We start from the raw sequence: 15,092 nt of genomic DNA, 5'->3' as shown, positions 1-15,092 counted from the left end.
CTCGAATCACAAGGTTGCGTGTGTTATCGCGTGTTTGCAGTTTTGTTTTAACTAACATGTCTGTTTGTAAAGATCTCAAAATTTCTGTGTGTTTTTGAGTCCAATTGATTCTTTTAAAATCTGGTTTTATTAGATCATAGAGAGGTTTAACCCTCTCTGCATAGTTTATAATGTAAGTTCTTCCGAAATTCAGGAAACCTAGAATTGATTGCAAGTTTTTCAGTGTCCTAGGTGCTTGGATTACAGCACATTTCTCTAGGAAATCTTTAGCCAGGCTTTTGCCTTCACTTGATAATTCATATCCTAAAAATAGGACAGTCAGATGGGCAATTCTTGACTTCTTGAAGTTGAATTTGTAACCCTCTGCTGCGAACCCAAGTATTATGGTGTTCACTCTTTTCAAGTGAGTATCCAAGTCATTGTCTGTTAGATAGATGTCATCGACATAAGATAATGCCTCATCATCATATATTTGTAGTAACTCTGTTACTCTCGCTGAGAATAATCCTGGGCTGTTCTTGAACCCTTGGGGCAAACAACAGAAATTTTTCTGCGAGCCATTTATTGAGAAAGCGGTCAAATATCTGCTTTCAGGTGCTATATTTTGACAAAAGAATCCATTAGAGATGTCTAATGTTGTTTTGTATTTTTTGCGCACTATGCTATTCATTAGTGCTGCACTGTGTGAGTTTTGTACTGCAAAAGTTTTGCAACATGAGTTAAGGTGTCTGTAGTCCAAAACTAGACGATATGAATCATCTGGTTTGGAGACAGGAAACAAAGGATTGTTCATTTGTGAGGTGCATGTTTCAATCACCCCCTGGTATTCAAGTTGATCTAAGATCTCCCTGACCTGTTTTTTAGCTTCTTGCTTAATTGGGTACTGCCTCTGTGCAGTTGGTTGAGATTTTAACTGGATCTTGTGAGGAGGAGAGTCCTCATCCCATCCCACATGATTTTTATATAGTGCAGGAGCCTGGGCTACTGCCCACTTTCTTGCAAGTGTATATTTTTTATGAATTGGAATATGATTTGAGAAGGCAGGCATAATCATTTCTTCGCCATGAGGGCACTCCCTGACAAACTCTGGTGGCCAGTCTTTTTCAGCTAGAAGGATGTCATAGCCCTTGGAGAGATTATCCCAAAATAGACCCCTTATTTTCCTAGTCTTATCTCCCTCTATACGTAAAGTTATTTCATATATTTTATGAGGTTTGCTAACTCTGGTATCTGCAGTTTCCACCTGAATGTACTCATTCGTGTCCACTGTCTCCAGATGATTCATCAGGATCTTGCGAGCTATGCTCACTTCTGCTGCGCTGTCTAGCATTGTCTGAGCCCACTCTCCGTTTTTCAGCTGAGTCCTCAGGATCCTCGGCATGTTTGATTATTTTAATGCTGGCTACCTTCTTCTTTGGAAATTGTAACTTTTTACTTTGATGAGCAGGTTCTTTGTCTTTGGACTTGATGTGCTCTTCCCTGTGTTCTGACCGTCCTCTTCTTTCCGATTTCTGCGAGGAAGTCTGAAAAGATCGAGAGGGACGTGTATCAATATCTTGATATCTATCAGGTTTCTTCAAATTATCCCTATTTCTAAGGTTGTATTTTTTCTCAGAGGGCTCCCTCTGGGGAGACTTGTTTCCTTGGTCCGGAGATCTTTCTCTCCGCCGAGGAGACCTTCCTCTGGACTGGAATTTTTTTTCTTTGGGAGTGGATTGTTTATTTCCATCCAGTTCTTTTTTGAAGTGTTTAGATTATTTTTAATAAATACCTTTTCAGGATTTTCTATTAGTTGGGGTTTCACTGGTTTCCCACCCAAACTATCTCTTCCTAGTTCTTCATAGGATTTTTCTATGATTCTGGCAAGTTCAGACGGTTGGTCTGCTATATCTGTTTCCTTCAATCTTTGGCGGATCGCCACATTTGCTGCTTCCCCTTTTATGTTTGCTAGTAATATTGCCGAGACCTGCTTGAAGTCTTTCAGTAATTTCATAGCCAGAGTTAAAGCAGGTTCTTGTCATGCTTTGGGAATCCCCTACGCTGTCCCTTTAAGAAACCTGGTATGTAAGGAACCAGGAAACAGGGAACGACGCTTCACGTTCCTGCGTCAAGCTTCCCTTGTTTCCGGTTCCGTTCCTGTTTCCCTGAATTCGTTGTTCTTGGTTCTGTTTTGCTGTTGTCCGCTGTTCAGCGTGTAGAGTTCCCCTTCACCAACTATTAGTGGGCTCACATACGCTCTTGGTTATACAGCGCCTTTCTGCCTCTGGCGTACTCTGCTGTGTGCTCCGCCCGGCGGCCGGGCTTTGCTCCGCCATCCGGCCGGGCATTGCTCTGTGCGTACGTGCTCTTAGCTCTCCTCTCCCCTACTCCTGGTGCCTCGCCCGGCGGCCGGGCCTTGCTCCGCCATCCGGCCGGGCACCGCTCCGTTCTCTGCTTTGCGGAGAACGCGTTCACGGCTTCATTTTGTGAACTTCTGAGTATTGCGCTGACACTCAGTTCCACCCGGCGGCTGGGCTTAGCTCCGCCATCCGGTGGGACTAGTCTCCCTTTTGCATCCCAGTATTTCTTTTTACGCCTGACAGCCGGGTTTGTGCTCCGCTGTCCGGTGTGGTGTTTTCCCCATTTCTCCTTTTCATAGTTAGTCAGTTAGGTTTCTCCTTATTACTTTCCTGTCCCCGTTCTGTCCCCGCTTTACCTGCAAGGTCCCTGTTTCCAGGAGCTTCCACCATCTTTTTCCATTATATACTGGAAACCCCGTCCTTTGTATTTCGTGGCACTCTTGCGTGGATCTGGGTGGGTGCCTCTATTCCTCACTACAGGGAATCACGGTAAGAGCGTTCATGCGCTACCAATCTTTTGCCTTATTATTGCTACATGTGAATAGACTGTATAGATTTTGTTTGGTTCTCATAGATGGTGATAATTCATAAAGACATCTGCAGAAGAATTGAATGGAAGGTTCTTTGTGTACCAGACGGTATTGAAGGGGTCTTCAAAGGCAGTTCCAAGATAGTCGAAGTAAGAGAGGGGTTGATTAGAGTGCTATCGAACATACAACATCTAGACTATAGTACTCCTTTCAATAACTGTGTCATCCTTATTATAGCTCCAGACGCTGTACCTTACTTCCACCTTCATCTGCTAAATCAGCGTCATATTAAGAACCTGGGGTACGTGATATGTTTATGTACATGTATAATCAATATCTCGTTTAATTGGAGTAGAGCTAGAGTGTTTTGTTTCCTCTTGTCATTTCAGCCTTCCTGTTTTCCTGTTACCTTCATTGAAGTACCCCATATTCACTACTGGAGAATTCCATCAGCCATCATTGTCTCCCCCCTTCTTTCCTTGTTTTGTTTCCCTGTTTTCCCCTGGCGTGTCTCTCGTACTCTAGTGCTTGATAGAGTCGGAAGACCGTAGGGGAAGGCTGCGGACTACTCTTCGGATTCCTGACGCTCCTGTGGAACCAGCCTGCAATCCTTACAGTTCTGGACCGTATTCATTTTGAATCTGTTTTAGCACCTCTGGTATTACCGCCATGGACGGAACACCATGTGTTTTTTGTGTAAATGGAAGCAAAGACTGTACCCCAAGTGTCACAGTCCTCCACATGTGGTGCGATCCCCATTGGGAGACAGATAGTCAGAATTCTGTGTTTCTCCACAGGTGTGGTATCTGGAAATACCGCCTCTATTTGAGTGATTTTCTGTGCTAACCAGAATGGAATTTGTTCCCGTTTAATGGGTACTTTACCTAGACAGGACTGTATGTTCTGTGGTGTGATTTTATTTGTGTTCCCCTGATGAGGGGCCAGCTGTGGAATTTTAATAGCTGGTTGGACTGTTGAAGTCCGCATTACATATTGGACTAGTTGTCTGTGTATTTTAATCAGTTGTTTTAACTGTGTTAAAAGGTCTGGTATTGACATTTTTCCAATGTCTGGATGTGGTGTGTATCCGGCTAGAACCGGCCACGTCGCTCCTGGTCTACCTAGTGGACCGAGCCTGGTGATGTGATCATTATGTTTTAGGGCGCCTTTAAACCAGAGCAGGGGCTCTTGGTATTTCAGTGGTATTTCCACCTCCTCGAAAGGGGTGTACTCATCCGGAGGTTCCTCTATCTTGTAATAATGGAACTCTTTTGTTACAGCGTTTGCTACTGGAAAATGTATCCATGAATAGAATACCTCTGTCTGCCGATATTCGTGTGCCTCAATTACGAATATGACTGTACCACCTCTCGGTGTTAGTCCATTTTCTATAAGTTTTAAAGTTATAGTTTTTCTTATGCTGACCGGGATGAGTATTGCATCCGGGTCCTGCTGTAGGAGACTTGTGTCTTCCTCTAGGAGTTGAGCTGCTATTCTAGCTGTCTCCCTTTCTTCCTCAGTTTCTGACATTTTACTGTCAGGAAGGGTTTTGTTGCAGATCAGGTTTCCACGGAAACAAAGATTAGATGCACAATATTTTGGAACACTATCCTTCAACGTTGAATAAACCAAAAACCATACATAGGAGTCTCCTCCTACTAAGTTTGGCGGATTTAACCTTTCACCCACTCCAGACGTCTTTGGAGTTTTATGGAAAAAGGGTCTGTGTGAAAAAGCACGACTGAGTTACTCTAATGTCTTGCGTTAGATTTATCGCCTATCCAAACCGTTGGGCGCCATGTAGTGTAGTTCCTATTATCCCAATAGGCTCTGCGCATTGGAATAATATCTTCAATAGTATAGACGTAGGACTGTGGTTAACTAGGTCTTCTACTGACGATATTAGACTTAAAGTTATGTGTGCCAGCTAGCTCAGAGTTCACTAGAAACTTTCTTGAATAGGCAAGGAGGAGTTTAACCTCCCTGGATAGACAAGAAGGGATTTAGTTTCTGACAACCATAGAACATGACAATTTTGCTCTCCCCTAATCAAGAGTATATCTCTAGAGTCGTGTGAAAACAAAAGACAACTATTTTACTCAGTCAGTACGTGCATTCTTAGTTTCACCAGTTTGTAGAGAAATAAGAGATGGGCGTGCTTCAATAAAAAGATGTTATTTATTGATCAGTCTCTTTTCTCATACAAGAGAAATGAATCGCTATTATTGCAATACTTATAGGTAAGTAAAGTGCATACAGTAAAAACAGAATTATAAAATAATACTGTAAAAGCATTTATATGGTTTCTTAGCCATATGATACTTAAAATGGATAAAAGATATACATACATATATACATTGACTAATCGTACTCAACTGGTGCTTCTAACTACGCCTACCCCGGTGTACCTGACCTAAGCCTAATACTTGGGAGGGAGTAAGTAAGTAGCAGTTTAAGTTAAGTTTGTTTTGCCAAGAATCTGACTCAAGAATTCTCTGTAAGGGGTTAGTCAGTTCAGTACCTGGGATTTAGAAGGCTGGAGGGTTGGTATCTCTGTCTCAGGACTCGATATCCCAGTTACCCGCGAGGGCGGCTGGAAACGCCGGCGGCTGGATTTCTCGGCAGGAGAAAAGGCAGCGTCTCTCTCAGCGCGTCAAAAGGGAGGGGCAGCGTCCGTGGGCTTTTCTGCATCAGCTGGGCTCTCCGGCAAGTAGCGCTGCTCCAAGCTCGTCACCACCGTGTCTTAGCTTAGGGCAGCATCGGTATATTTATACCTGAAAGGTGCCGTGTTTGACGTAAGGATGGACATAAGACGTCAGCAAGAATGTCATAAGGACTGGTCGTTCTTACTTTCTTTGCAGGAGTTCTCGAGCGAAATCAAAACAATAGCTGCGGGGGATTTCCCAGGTCTGTTGGAGGTTTGATTTGTTTTGAGAACTCGGTGTGCTTCTCTAGGGGGCTGAAGGGATAGTGCTTGCTTAATGTGACAGCATGCGCTATGACCTAATCTGAAGACGGGTTTCTGTGCCGGTGTATGGACATAAGTGAATTAATAACCGGACAAGGGTCAGAAATAGGAGTATCAATATAGGTACCTAGATAAACACACTACACAACATATTCCGGGACTGCGTTATAGCTGCCAGCAAGGCAGCATTGTCCGGTGCGGCCGCCTGCGAACTCCCGCCGCCAGCCCCCTGGCCCGCCTCAGTAAATTTGTCCAGGGTCCCCTGTTTAGTGTGGCCACCTCCAGCATGGCCCCGCGTCATCGTGCCAATATGGGTTGCTCCGGGCCGTGTGCACCCCTCTCAGATGCCCGCCGTCGCAGGCGCGATCAAGTACGGCACCTCCAGCAGGTAAGTCCAACAATAGAGGGCAACAGGTAGCTCAGCCTTCACGTCTGCAGCCGCGGACAACAGGCCCCCCGCAATTCCACAAAGTTCGGTATGCCAGGGGCCGCATATTAGGGTGCCAGGTCCCCCCTCCGAAGGGCCTGCTCAACCAGCCCAGGCAAAAGCTCAGACGAGCTACCGGCACACACCCACTGCACAGGATCCGGAGGTCCGCCTACCTCCCACCGGGGCCCGATCCAGCCCCCGAGCACAGCAATCCCAGGGAAGGGCCACAGGCCAGGAGACCCGATGCGGGAGGTAGAGGGAGGAAGAGGGGGTGCTTCCCATGCACCCCGCTGCTCCCTGTCACCCCCTCCACTCACCGCAGTACCCGGGACCCCACGGGGCTCATCAATCCACCACCGCCGTCCCCGTCGAGAAACACCGGTCGCCGCACTGCAGAGTCCCAGGCCTCCTCCTCACGCCAGGACTACCGAGGGATGAGCTAGCGGCGCAAGATGGAGGCCGCTCCCGCGACGTCCCTTGAAGAAAGGCTGCACCCGATGTCTACAGGCGCCTCCCCGCCATCGCCAGCTCCCCGTGCAGCAAGGATGCCTCATCCTCCACTCGCGCTACAGGTGTGCCCGGCTCCGGGCAGCTGGATAAATCGTGCCCAGTCCGGGTCCGCTGCGCCGCCTCAAGGGGTCCACCAAACTCGCCTCCAAGGCCGGCAACGCGAAAATTGAGGTCCCGGCTTCGGGCCCCACCGGACAACACAGGCCGTCGTCAATCGCCGGGGCTTCCCTGCTGCACTCGGCCCAGCCGCACACAGCTGGCGCCGCTGGACAAAGCCCCAGATCTGGGGCACCACAGGAGTATTTTTCGCCCACCTCCGATGCTCAGGGCCAGGATTACAATGCAGGATAAGGGACGGCTGGTTGGAGCTCACGCTCTACATGACCGCCATCGTTGCCAGTCTTTAATGAAATCCAGATTCTCTGGTCATGTTAATAGGAGAATCACAATTGTCAATATTTCATTTTGTGTCATTGAAATGTACTAAGAAAGATATTTGTAAAAAAGCAAAATTAATCATCTGTGAAGTTCTGGTGTTGAGGAAAGAGTTGTCTGCATTTCAATGCAAATCCCCAACCCTCCACACATGAAGTGATGTGTGACTTTTAGCAGATTGTAAACCTGAAGCCAACACTCTCTATTGAGGGAAATTGAGGTAAAGGTTTGAAAAAGAGACAAACACCTGAGGCAGCTTCTTAACAAAGTAATCTGAAATCTCTGGTATGTATGTCTCAGCAGTATTGGATTTCAAGCTTGCAAACTTTACCACTTTACAGCCTAATAGTATGCTATAGGAGCAATAGAGGCAAGTCCACTCAAGAGACGAACACACAGTACTCCAGGCCAGGACTAACCAAGTTGTCAATGAGGGCATGTTGGTAAGGAGCCGAAGAGTATAGTTCTACAGTATGCTTCTTGCTATCCGAGGAGACCCGAAGACTGAGTCAGAAGATATGCCTGTATGGGGATGTTACAGAGCCACAGGATTTGAAACTTGAGGACACCAGATGAAGATGATGGCAGTTTGAAAAGCAACTGAATCGATTGCTACAGTCCATAAGCACCAGGATCCATGAAGTCATGAGGAGTGGGACTGCAGAGAGGCAGTAAACAAGGATAGAACAGGAAAGCACAGTAGTGGCTCTGTTCTGAATGGTCTTTCAGTACTTCTGAGCTTGTTCCCCAGTTGCCACTGAACAGCACTCTAAACTCTCCAATCACATTCTTCCTTTACCTTCTCTGGCGGGTCTTTCTCAGGACTATGTTGTTCTCAAGTATCCTCTTACCTGTGACCCATACATCATTATGGAATTTTATTTCACCAAATTCTTATATATACATTATTGGCATATGCCGCTGATTGGTTTTCTTTTTTGCTTTAAATCCTTTACTTCAACAAAATTGCATTAGATCTGTAAATGCCAGGAGCCACATGTTTTGTCTTCTTCTATAGTGTTAATTGCATCTCCTCCTTTAATGAATCCTGTTTTGAGCACTTTGTTGTGGGCATTTCACCCCAAGAAATGTAATTTGTGTAACTTTGTAGACGTCATAACAGAAATAATTGAATTGAGCACCTTTTTCGCATCTTATTATATGTAGTTCTGTACAACAGAACTAAGTTATTCAAGTTGCCCAACTAAGGAAATTCTTCACAGTGAAATACAACATATAATCTCCAATCACCAAGTATTATCAATGAATATCTTTTGATATTGTTTTATATTTACAATTGCGTCCAAGCCTTTACACATGTGTGGTACTTGCAAGGTTTCTTAGGGCGACCCAAGTAAGAAGAAAATCGATAATAGCAATGTGTGGATTCATGAATTCTCGGCTGCAAATGTGAACTGCATTTTTGTCCCTTTGATGTTAATGAATTTTATCTGTATGCATCTGCTTTTTAAGAAATGTTAATCTCATGTACTCTTTTATGATACACTTTGTGTGAATTGAATAAAGATAATTAATTGAATTGATATTGTTAGTTATGCTTCTGTAGATCGTCTTCCACATCATATTCCAAATGCCATCTCCTAAAAGTGTCTTTTTCAGATCTTGTCTAGTAGTCAGCGCATGTGCTGTTTATTGCGAAATGAAATTTTAGTTTACCTGGGATTAGAGATCGCCCATTGCTTACTATTGTTTGGCTTGAGTGTCACTCTCATTTGCTTGCTTCTCATTCATTAGTGTGTGTGTGCCATTCCTTGCTCATCTTGTGTTTGTACCTCGCTGGAGCAGAGTGCTCTTCACTGATCCATTTTAATGGGCTTGTTTTTCTTTTTGTTTAAGCACTTACAAGAGTGCATGTGTTTTCCAGCTGTCTCCCTCGGGTACTCCCTCCCACACCAACTTCAAGGACAGTGGTTCCAGCACTTATGTCAAGAGGTCCATCCTCAAAGAAAGCATCCTTGGCTGGAGCAAGTGAGTTGTCATTGTATATATGTAGTAATTCCATGCAGGGGTCAACTCTTACTTTCTTATCTTTATTTATGCTCTCATGTTACTAAAATAAAGTGTGATTTCTCAAGCAATCAATCATTTATCTTTATTCAGTTATTAAAAAAGATAACCGTAAAAGAGCAAATAAAAGCATAGCTTAAAATATGCTATCAGATTACAGTAGATAAGTAAAAGCAAAGTCATAAAAACATAAAACATTAAAAATTAACACAATTACGTCAACATATTGAGTTTTTTTTAAAAAAAGCTCCCAACCGCAGGCCACACCATGGCATCAGCTACCATGCAAAGAAAGTAAAAGGCTGGCCTGTACTTTAAAAAACCCTGTTTTTTTAAAATAGATAATAAAAATCTTCTCCTAAAAAGTCTGTAAAGTTTGCAGAACAAAGTAAAGTGCAACAGAGTATGAGGACAAGTATAATTACACGGGCATGCAAAGATACTATTTGCATCAAACTGGCCCAACGGGAAACAAATATTACACCTAAAGGTGCCCCGCCTAAATCTAGTTACGAGCGAACTCTCCCATACGTTGTTAAATTGGGTGAGTTAAGGCTCTAAGCCCTGTCATGTCTGAACTATAACACAATCACACTCGGATTTAGATTCCCTGTTAGCAATAGCCAATACCTTAAACTCCTTTTTGACCCAGTCCACCACCCTTTTATTCAATAGCTGTGGAGACGATAATATTTCCTTACGACCCAGACAGTTGCCCATATTTCTAATATAGTTCAGCCAGGGTGCAAGCTTTATACGATCTTCTACATAATCTAGACCCAGTTCCTTGTGTAATGCAAAACAAGGGCTACGGGGCCCAACTCGGAGCACCTGCCTGCAAAATCGATTCTCTTCCTGCTGTGAAGAAAAGGTATTCCGGTATCCCCAAAAGTGTGATTTCTTTGTGAAATATATAAGTCTGCTGAAGTACTGATCACAAACCTCGTCTAATGTATTTCAACCTGTATCATCTTCTTCTTGCAGGTACTTGGGAAATTGAGTCTGACAATGATGCTGGCCCATCCACAAGCAGAGGGTGACGAGCACTGCAGGTGAGAGCCCCATCTTTCTTCAGGCAGGTGTCAACATATCATTGTTAGGCTAAATGTCCCAAGTACCTGCAGAAAGAAGATAATAAAAGTCACGTCCTGCCAGTGGTCTTCCTCCAAGGTCTCTCATGAGGATTGCTAGACTCTGGTCATAGGCTAAATAGCCATGAGTGTTTGTCCCGTCTATGCAATACTCACCATCATACAGCGCTCAACCTATAGGTGTCTCTTTTGATGTTCCTACACACTTCTTCGATGCAGGTGCATCTCCAGATTCCCCAATCACCTGTGGGAGAGGACACTCCTGGTGAGGACAAGCTCTTCCCCCTTCATCAACCCCCCCCCCCACAACAATGTCCCTGATTCCAACCTTCTTCGTGATAGACAACCTATTGGCCATGTCAGATGGCTATGAAGCTGGCAAGGAATTGGATAGCCAAATCCAGTCCTCTAGGAGGATACATTTTGCAACTCTGCAACATTGTAAAATGTTACCACGAAATGGCAAAGGTACCTCCATGAATATCTTTGTAGTTTGAGGTAAATGAGTGCAAGGCAACTTGCCATGTCCATGAAGATGGCAGAAGCAAAGAGTGCTAATGTAAATCTGCATAGCCAATTTATTCACAGGATTTAATAGAGACACCACAACCTAAGAGACCTTCACCACACACACACACACATACGTGAATCCACTTCCAACACCTACAAACCTTCCACCTCAACTACCTCTGCGTTACCCGCAATCACTACAAGTAAGATCATCACACACCCAACCATCTCAACCATCATCACCACAGAAACAAACATCATCACTAACACCACTTTTGTGGCAGAAGGTTTCTTGCATGGTGGCTGTAGGAGAGTAGGGTCTGCTTCCTATGGTCACCCCCACTTTTTGCAGTGATTTTCTGGTTTTTCGACTCTAGTGTGGCTGTGGGCCTGCTAATCAGACCCACAGCCCAGCTGTTCTCTCTCTAAAGTGATACCATGTACTTTAGGCACTTACCTGATTGGGTATTGGGTCACCTTTGTGAGCCCCTGTATAGTGTACCATAGGTACCTAGGGCATAGGTGCATCCAAGACCTACCAAGGGCTGCAGCATGTATTATGCCACCCCTGGCTGGCCATCCAAACTGACACCACAGGCTGATCACTCATCTTGGGTAAGGTGGTGTAATCACCCCTTACTTAGATATAGTATACCTATATCTACCAATATATATAGACACATATGCACCTATAAGTCACTCCTATGGTAGGCCTCGACAATTCTGGAGGCAGAGTGCTTGGTTTTATGTGAGAGGGTGCCCTAGCATGAGCAGAGCCCCTCTGCAGCTTTCGGAACCATCTCCTTATAGCTGTTCTATGATACCATATACGCTTAAGTGCATTATAATCCTCGCGGTTAATGCTAACTTTGGTTCTTTGGTTTGGCTTTATTAAAACATGTCGTGTAAGGTTTCAAACACTTTGGAATACTACCCCCCCCCCCATCAATTCTGGCAGCGGGGGTAGCATTCCACCCTTATAGAGAGAAAAGACATGTAAGTTACTGCTTTACCCGGTTAAAGTTAAACAGAGCCTCAGCATCACAAAATGGATGCTGCTGCCACAGACCCGAGTCTGACCTCCTGCTGCTGGACGAAACTCCGGCAGGGGAGGCCAGAACAATAGATTTCCTGCCTTGGGAGGTGCTAGCACCTCCCCAGAAAGGCTTTTAGTGTATTGGAGCAGGGAGGGCTGCAAAACTAGACACTGCCTAGGGCACACAAGGTGCTCCATGCATAGACGGTTCAAACCAGTTGCTGGGGCACTCCAGCCCCGCTCTGGCGTGAAACTGGACAAGTGGACAAAGGGAAAGGGGTGTAATCACCCCCTTCCCAGGTCCACCCATAGGAGGGACCTAGCAGGTAATCCAGCCCCTAACATCAGTATAAAGATAGGAGCTGTGCCCCCAGGACTTTAGATTATCCTGGAATAAAACTTTGAGACAAACTCTTGGACCTTCGATGTTCTATTTTGACTAGAAGACTGAAGACATCACCCTTGTGGTCAAGGAGTGACCACCATGTGCAAATAGGCACCATCAGTAACTTGCTGGTCTGCTTTGTTGACCCTCCCGACGGAACCTGAAGACTCAGCGACACAGGAACTGGACTTCCAGACTTCTCTGACTCCGACCCACATACTCAGCAAAGCTGAGACCCGTGGCGGACACGAGAGACTTGGGACCGGACACCCTGGACATCCTGCATTTTGCTAACAGCTCGACTACCGAGGTACCCTCGCAGTTGTGCATTGGGGTAAAAGAAGCCCAAGACCCGAGCGCCCTTTGCACCGAAGCTCAGCCCTCCACACTCCACGAGTGCCACGTGGGGCCCTCTCTTGCATTTCAGCTCAACGCGTCCTAGTGAGCCCCCTGAAGACAAACCTTTGAAACCAAACTGCGTTCCTGGTTGCTCCAGGCTTGCTCCAGCTTCCCTGCAAAGGAGAAGCTCCCCAGACCTTGCTGGTCTGACCCGAAGCCCATCTTCACTTCCTGTGTGGATTGCGTTAGCCAAGGCTTGTTGGGTCCAGTCCAGATACCGACACCGCAGTCAACTAGATCCTTCGTGGGACAGCTCGAATCCAGCCCCTGGTTGTCGTCGATGCCTCCTGGTCCTCGTGGCTGCAGAGACCAGCTTCACCTCTTCACCTGAGATCATCGCGATCACCTGGTTTCTTCCTGGTTCCTTCCTGGTCACTGGCTAGTGACCCAGACTCTGTCCCCTCTGCTTTCAGGTTCTTCAGTTCCTCGATCCACCCTTGAATCCACCCAGACATTCTTCCTCTGGCCGCCTGCAGCACTTCATTGCAGATCTCCATTGAAAGCATCGACTCCGGTGCTCCCGTGGGTCTTGACTCTCGAAGTGTCCTAGTCTAAAGGGGTTTTGTTGTAGTCCATCCGGAAGTGCCCTAAAACAGTAACTTTGTAACTTCTTCGTTCTCCATTATAAGTCAATGGTAACTCGCGACTGTGTTTAGACACTGCACGCGTCTCCCGTGGGTCTCCTACTTCCTAACCTTTGGTTGTTCATTGTAGCCCCGGCGATTCCCTAGGCCCTAGGCCTATTCACTATTTCTGTAGTGATTCTTATACCACTTACTTAGTATATGGGTTGTGAGGCCCCTAGGGCAAAACCGTATTTGTGCAACTTATCGTATGCTAATTGAGTAACTTGTGATGTACTTCGATCTCTGACCTCATAAAGAGTGCAGAGGGGTTGTGTTAGAAATAAATACATATATATTTGATATATACCTTGTGTGGTGTCCTTTCATTTGGTATTCAAGGGATTGTAATTGGTAAAACAGCTTGCTTCACATGCTCTCTGAAGTCTTAGCCTATGACAGCTGGTCCATGCTACCACTAGGATAGCTTGTCTATAAGGTTGACTTTACAACCACCATCAATAAGGGTTGTTTAGACTGGTGCAAAGTGCCCACTGGAATAGTGGACATCATATGCCAGGCTAACTTCTCACAGTGGCAGATATGCACACCTGCCCTGAGTGGCCCAGCTGCATTGATATCTGGACCGCTGGTAATGATTTTTGGTCATGAGAAAAAATGGTTCTTTCATGTGTGCCATAATTTAGGACTGTCTCATGGTAATGCTGTATTATTGACCTGGGAGGCCTGTGAGGGGCGCCCCAAGTGCTATCCTTGTTAAGATAGAGGGCTACTGCTTTTACCAGGATTTAAGTGACAAGAGCAATCACTCAGGAAGTAAGACCACTTGACATAAGCTTGGAGTACCAGCCTTCTGCCCACCTACGAAAACCAGTGAACTCTACGAGGTGGAGGGGAGCGCTTGGAAGGAGCGAGACCCAGCAGGGATCCTGCTGAGTGGATCGCAGTTAGTGAAGTGGAAAACATCTGGTCTAGTCGGGGCAGCTGCTACAGCGCTAGTTGGTGATCCACACGCACCAGAAGGAGGCCGCACAGGAAGCAGCACCATCTACGTACAGTTGCTGGCTTCCATCAGCTTCATTAAGACTGTTCAAGACCAGCAGGCCTGCTAGGGACTTGGATGAACTCAGCACAGGGGGCTGTTGAAGTTAAATCTTAAAGACAAACCTAGACTTTGGCGCGGGGGAACTAGCATGGGCCACATCTGGGTGTTACCTTGAGTATCAAATGGGTAATAACCATTCGCACTAGAAGGGGATGGAGAGGCTCGCAAATACTGGCCAGGAAGATTCAAGTGCGCCATCCTTAAGAGACTGTAGTTATTATTTGGTGTGCTGCCTCTTTGCTTTGTGTGCTTGTAATAAACAAATGGCTTTTCCATAAAAACAAATATTTGAATAGACAATCACCGTGTGTGGTTATTGTTTGTACTTAGATTCTTGTGTTAGTGTATTCCTCAAACCAATCTCCCCCTCAAAGAGCCTTGAACTGCTCAAGCCGCGCTACAACTCAGACCCAAGTGTTGAAAGGGGTGGTACTTAGCCCAGTTACTCAGGACCATAGTAGGCCAGGCCTTAGAAAATCAGGAGTAAAAGACCTCAGCCCCCACAGTTGGGCACAGTAGCTCCTGTTTGCATCTGCCTTCTTAAAAGGGTTTTGACAATCACCAATACAAGCAGCACCACAATCAGTATTGCATATGTGTAGATGCTAGCAACCACCAACCCGGAAAAAATTGTTCCCAAAACAATATTCATTTTACAACTCTCTAACTCAAACACAGTTATAATACATTTTCTATGCATCATTCACAAATCTAAATTTGTTAAAAACTCTGTAATCATCTT

General features: G+C 45.5%; 1 long non-coding RNA gene across 1 annotated transcript in view; it reads left to right on the top strand.

Moving 5' to 3' along the window:
* Positions 1 to 10,294, top strand: part of LOC144824978 (uncharacterized) — a 225,015-nt gene extending 214,721 nt beyond the window's left edge. Inside the window, exons 2-3 of the long non-coding RNA XR_013609219.1 lie at positions 9,070 to 9,201; positions 10,225 to 10,294. This is a non-coding gene — a long non-coding RNA (uncharacterized LOC144824978). The remainder of the gene's footprint in view (positions 1 to 9,069; positions 9,202 to 10,224) is intronic.
* The last annotated feature ends 4,798 nt before the right edge of the window (positions 10,295 to 15,092 follow it).

This window comes from Lissotriton helveticus, chromosome 3_1 (assembly GCF_964261635.1).
Source record: "Lissotriton helveticus chromosome 3_1, aLisHel1.1, whole genome shotgun sequence".
NCBI lineage: Eukaryota > Metazoa > Chordata > Amphibia > Caudata > Salamandridae > Lissotriton > Lissotriton helveticus.
The sequence above is the reverse complement of the archived record's forward strand: the minus strand, read 5'-3'. Positions and strand labels throughout refer to the sequence as shown.